The sequence below is a fragment of the Arachis ipaensis genome, chromosome B01 (assembly GCF_000816755.2).
Source record: "Arachis ipaensis cultivar K30076 chromosome B01, Araip1.1, whole genome shotgun sequence".
Lineage (NCBI taxonomy): Eukaryota > Viridiplantae > Streptophyta > Magnoliopsida > Fabales > Fabaceae > Arachis > Arachis ipaensis.
The window spans coordinates 116,029,707-116,036,321 of NC_029785.2; the positions used below are offsets into that span (position 1 = coordinate 116,029,707).

Consider the following 6,615-nt stretch of genomic DNA (forward strand, 5'->3'; position numbering starts at 1 on the left):
CTTTTGAATGCGATGATTTCTTGGAGACCACCAGTCCACCACCACGGTCCACAGGGAGGAGTGGCAGAAATTCTATTGGTGTGTTTGAAACTTCGTACAAAGACAGAAATACAAAAGCATTAAAAATAAGAAATTGTTTTGAGGTTAAAAAAACATTGGACAAAAAATGACAAAATATTTTTACTTTTTAACATTTTTATGTCTGTTGTATTTTTATCCCATCCAATAAATAAATAAATAAATAATTTCGTTATCTAACTAACAAGGATTTTATTAATTAATTTCTGCTAACTCTTGTTTATAATTATATTTAATAAAAGTATTTTTATAAATGAATTTAATAAAAATATTTTTTTTATAGTTATGTCTAATAAAAATGTCTTTGTGAATATGTCTCCTGAATATATCTTTTTATACATGTGTCTTATAATAAAAATGTTTTTAACATTAATTATTGTTGGTAATAAGTTAATAGATAGCATATTAATACCTATATTTTTTCAATAAATAAATAATGCTGGTTATGTACCAAAAAAAAAGAAGTAAAAAAAAAAAACAAGACATATAAGGTGCCGAAAGAAAAAATAAAGTGCAAAAATAAAAAGAAAAGAAAAGAGAAAAATGAAGAAGAATAAATAGAAAAGTAAAGAACGTCTAATTAAAAATTCTCAATTCTATTCTATGATGCATGACAACGAAAATGAGAATATTTTTTAAAAAAAATTGAACTCTTCTACCATATTTACTTAAAACTTTATAAAATACTTTAATTCCTAACAATTACTATTGTTATAAACTTCTACACACAACAACATATTTATCCACATGACGGATCCAGAAATATTATTATGGGACTAATAACATATATAATATTAAAAAATTATATAAAAATTATATAATGTAAAATATATTATAAAAATAAATCGATACAGAATATATTTTAAAATATAAAAAATATATATGTATTTTTTATTAACGAAGTGGTCGATTTTTCGTATCATAAAATTTATCGATAATAGAATCTGTGTTAAATTTTTCAGCAATTTTTTTTAATATAATTAAAAGACAATTAGCAAGAAATTCATCTTTCATTTTGTTTCTGAGTTATTCTTCACAATATTCATAGCTAAAAAAGATCTCTCAGTTGTAGTAGTTGAAACATAAAGAATTAATACCAAATGAATAAAGAAGGACACTCACAAGTAGGGGTGGCAGTGGGGCGGGTAGGGACGGGTTTTTGCCCTACCCGACCCCGCCCCGCCGTCCTGTTATGCATATACTACCCGCCCCATCACTACCCGCGGGTAGTAAATTACAGAATCCGAACCCGCCCCTGCGGGTACCCGCCCCTGTTAAAATTAAATATTTTAATTTTTACCTATTCATATATAGATTAAGACAAAAATTAAAAATTCATAGATAAATTAAAATACAAACATAAAATTCATACAATGTTATTAGCTAAAATAACTTGAAATTAAAAAAAATATTGTTAAATCACTACAAATTTAAATACCATAATAAAGAAAGCACAATATTAGATATAAAATGATCTTCAACCCTTATTCTTGATCACTTTCAGCATCTTTATCATCATTAAAAGTTTGCAAATCAAGATTTAAACCTGAAAATTAAAAGAGATAACAATTAACAAATTAATCGGTACTATAAAAAAAATTAACATAAATGAATATTAATCAATATATCACCTTTACTTCCCAAAGATGCCCACAATAAGCACTCTTAACATGAGTCTTATTGTCACCTTCATTAGGAGTTGATCCTTCTGGAGTTGAGACATTATCCGTTGCTTGTGGAGTTTCTGAAGTTGGATTAACATTACTTTGAACTTCAATTTCATCATCATTTGGAGCAACACTGTTGCTTTGTGTGTCTTCTCTAGCATTACTAGCCATGAGGTAGTTTGAAAACACCTATATCAATAAAATTAAAATACATGAGGATATAAAATTAACATAAATCATATCATAAATGCATAATTACAAAATTAGAATAAACCAAATCAGAATGCACAATTACAAAATCAGAATAAAATCAAAATTAAAAATGCATAAAAATGATAATTCAAAGCATAAGTGCACAAGAACACCATGAGCATATTTCCTTAATTAAAACAGAATACCATGAGCATATTTTGTTAACCAAGGAAACAGAACAGTTTGTGATTCTCTCCATAATTAGAACACCATAACAATTGTAAAATCAGAATAAAATCAAAATCCAGAATGCATAAGAATGATAAAGAAGCCAAAACAACTTCTGCCTATAATCTATCAACAAAGAAGCCAAAACAACTTCAATTTTTCAACCTTTATTCCAACTAAGTTAGAGAAGGTAATACACCAAACTCTGGAAGCTGTTCACAGACACATTCCTCCAAAGTAATTGAGCTAAGATTATTGAATGAAGGATCTGAAATCCATCTTGGGAATGTGGAGTTAAGGTATCCATAAATCTCCAAAAGTTGCAAATTATGATGAGGCTGAAGGAACTCAATGACATCAAAGTTAACATAACATCAAACTAAGTGCATATTTTGTTAACCAAGAAAACAGAACAGTATGTAGTTTGTGATTCTCTCCATAATTAGAACATCATGACAATTGTAAAATCAGAATAAAATCAAAATCCAGAATCCAGAATAAAATTAAAATCAAGTTGTTTCACTTACAAGTCCCATTCTCCTTTTTAAGTTTTAATAAACAAAAACACGGTTCTCATAGCGTAGAGTTCAATTGACATGCAATCGGAGTCAAAAATCAATCAGAACAAAAATAGAACAACACTTAAGAGCATGAGCATTGAGCACAAAAAAAATGACTTCTGAACAAAACAAACTCAGAGTAGCCAATTAAGATTCAAAAACGAAGAACAAAACATGATTTCTGAACATTGAGGAATGAGGAGTGACCACTGACCAGTGAGCAGTGAGCATTGAGGATTGTTAATATGATTTCTGAACAAAAAATTAAAAAAAAAATGAAGAACTACAGCAGTGTGCAGATTTAAAGCTAATCATTCAGTATTTCAATATGATTTCTGAAAAAAATGAAAAAAAAAACGAAGAAGCTTCGACGAGCACGACGGACAAGAAGCCATTACCTTCGAGGGACGAGCACGACGGACGCCAGCAACGAGCACGACGAGAGACGGCAGGCAAAGCGCGACTGAGCAGCGAGAAGAACGGACGAGGAACAGGGGAACGAGGAGAGGGGCTGGAGCACGACGAACAGACGAAGCTTTTGGGCGCGACGGATGGCAGCGGCGGTGGAGGAGGCTAGGGTTTTTTTGGGATTTTTAGATATTAAAAATCATTAATATTTAAGTTAGATTAGACTTTTATTTATATTTAACTAAATACTAAATAAATTTTTTAAAAAATTAAATCATACTTAATAACTTATTACTATTAATCTTTTTTTAAAAAAATTGGGGGCCGAGGCCTCCACTCACCCTATTCAATTTGAAATAGTAATGAGTCTCTATAGAACATGATTTTTTTTTCATTTTTGTTTAGTAAAATATTTTTTATTTTCACTCTATTTTTATCACAGTTTTTCGTTTATTTTTTTTCAGATATTTATGGATATTAATTTTTTTAAATTAACACAATTATAATAAAATTTTATACAATTCAATTAAATATATCAAATTAAATATAATTTAAACACAAATTTAACATAATAATATGCACATAAAATTTTCAACATATAAATTAAAATAAAATAAATTAGAATAACTTACACAATTTATATATATAAAGACATTCAAATAAATTTTTTTCACGAATTTTTCTGGAACGGGTACATCTTAATCCCCGGTCCTATCCCTATTTATTCGTATGGACGGATTCTCATTCTGTGAAAATTTTGCGAGTCTCTATTAGCCTTTTCATTACGAATAATTTCCATGAGTATTATGTAAATTTTTTTACCATTCCTAAATTCAATAAGTAACCATTTTTGTTTTCGTATTTTAAAGTTGTATTACTATCCTCGTTAGGGGTGGCAATAGGTAAGGTAGAATTTTAACCCAACTTTAACTGTACCTGTGGGTTTAATTTGTTACTAAAACTCAACCATATCTTATCTGCAAATTGAGAACAACTCAATCCTAATCCTACCTGCGGTCAATTCGCGGATATCCAATAATATTCGCGAACTTTCACAAATATGCAATATTATTATATAATCTAATGAGCATGTAAATAAAAAATTCAATACAAATAACATAATCATCACACAAACAACACAATAGTCTCATAAACAACATAACCATCAAATATTTAATTCTACATAAAAGTCTTTGCTTAAATTAATAACACAAACACAAATAAAATATTGCGATATAATGTTGTATCTATATATCACTAAAATAGAATTGTTTTTTATATAAATAAAAGTGTTAAATTATCAATTAATGATCTTGGTTCAATGATAAAGACTTTTTGCATTAAGTGAGAGGTCTTGATTCAATATCTATTTTTAACATATTTTTATAATAAATACATATATAAAATACAGAATAATTGAATAAGATTAAGACTCAACCTGCACCCTACCCGATCCGTACTCAAATCCATTCCTCAGTCAATCCTACCCACAACAAATTAAGTTAACACTCTTATTCGACTAAATTGAATAGAGTTAAATACCCACAAATAGGGGTATACTACTGCCAATCCTAATCCTCATAGTTACAGACATGCCTTAACTTAGTTGAGCTTCCGATCACATCTACATCATCCGAATTAATATACTAAAAGTTAAAAGATCCTAATACAAATCAACGGATATATTCCAAATGTCACTAAAAAATTAATTCAAAATAATTGCTTGATAATTCAATTTTTTTTTTCTTTGATAAAATATTCTTGTGCCTAACAAAGGATTATTCAGACTAAGTTTGACTATTAAAAAATTGAATAAAAAAATAAAATTAAAATTTATTTAAAAAATTAATAGTAAAATTGAATCAAGTGTAAGAGTATTTTAAATTTTTTCTAAAATTTAAAAAGAACAAAATATATTTATTAAAAAAATTTTAATTATTTACTATTTATTTTTATTTTTTTATATACTATTTTTTAATTTAATAAATTAAGAATTAATTTATTATAAATTTAAGTTATATTTAAAAATTTATCATTAATTAATAAATTATTATATACACATAAAATAAAATTCGAATAGGCTAATAAATTAACTATTAAACTAACTAAAATTAATATGTTTTTGTGTTTTATATAGTACCGAGGGACATAAATGTAACAAAAAACATGTGGATGTCAAATCATTAACTTTTTTGGTGAACTGTGTCAAATCATTAATCATTAACTATATAACCAGGTTTTGATAAGTCTTAATCCCAGGTTTTGATATGTCTTAATCATTGATTATATAACCCTTGCATTCTGGAATTGGAGTTGTATATTGTCGTGATCTTTTCTTCTTTGTTTCTACTTGTCTTTATCCTTCTCGAAATTAATTAATTAAAAAAAACTTTTTTAAGTTAAAAACAGTTATATTTTTCTCCATTCGTGTATGTGAAACAGTACTGGATGAAAAAATATTTTCATAACTAAATTTTAATTAAGTTTTTCACAAATTATTGTTTTCTATTTGAAAAACAGAATTTTTTAAAAGAAAAAAATTATGAAATTAATAAACATTTTTATAAAATACAAAAAAAAATTAAATAAAAATAATATAAAATAACACAGAATATAGAATTTTTTATTTTATTAAATAAAATAAATATAATATTTACCAAAATAAATATTTTTACCAGTATTTACGGAATTACTTTCTCTTGTCATATCTCGTTTACACTGTAAACGAGATGATTTTGCACGTATCTCATTTATAGGGTAAACGAGATATGACAAGTCAGATTGACACGTGTATATCTCGTTTACACTGTAAACGAGATACGTGAAAACGTCATCTCGTTTATACTGTAAACGATATATATATATATATATAACTCGCTAGGTAGGATTGGACTGCAAATCAAACACAAATTTGAACATGATAGTGTAGGTGGTGATGCATGGATACAATGGTGTTGCCTCACTCACTATTATTATTTATTTGTATTGGAATTTGGATATTATTGCTGTTGTGGAATGAAAGAAGTGCTAAACTGCTAACTTTTGTTGTCCTGGCCTAATCCTATTTGGTGTGCGAATATTTAGTGATATACACTAGCATTAGATATTATAATAAATTATCCTGAGAAATGCAATTGAATTTTATCTATTTTGAGTGGGATTTTTTATTTTAATAAATAATTTTATGAGTATTTACCGATTTAAATTCTCTTGTTATATTTTGTTTATATTGTAAACGAGATGATTTTTTACGTATCTTGTTTACAGTATAAATGAGATAATAAAAGACAAATATTCAGCATCTATAAAAGGATGTGTAATCCTTGGTATTCTTCACAAACATTTCATATCCTTTCTCCGTCTCCTTTTTCTCTCAGAAACAAAGATGAATGGCCAGTAACAATCCATTCATAGTTGTGCTTCTTTATCCCAATTTTCGTATGAGAAATGGTGACAACGGGGTGACATTTGAGTGTCAGGAT

The 6,615-nt window shown here is 27.3% G+C and overlaps 2 long non-coding RNA genes across 2 annotated transcripts in view; one reads left to right on the forward strand and one right to left on the reverse strand.

The window, feature by feature from the left end:
- The window catches only part of LOC110272084, a 24,819-nt gene extending 21,545 nt beyond the window's left edge, over positions 1–3,274 (forward strand). Inside the window, exon 3 of the long non-coding RNA XR_002363005.1 lies at positions 2,947–3,274. This is a non-coding gene — a long non-coding RNA (uncharacterized LOC110272084). The remainder of the gene's footprint in view (positions 1–2,946) is intronic.
- LOC110272083 lies at positions 1,481–3,210 on the reverse strand. Its single transcript, XR_002363004.1, has 3 exons — positions 3,124–3,210; positions 1,710–1,934; positions 1,481–1,624 (listed from the first exon to the last, which is right to left on the reverse strand). It is a non-coding gene; the product is annotated as an uncharacterized LOC110272083 (long non-coding RNA).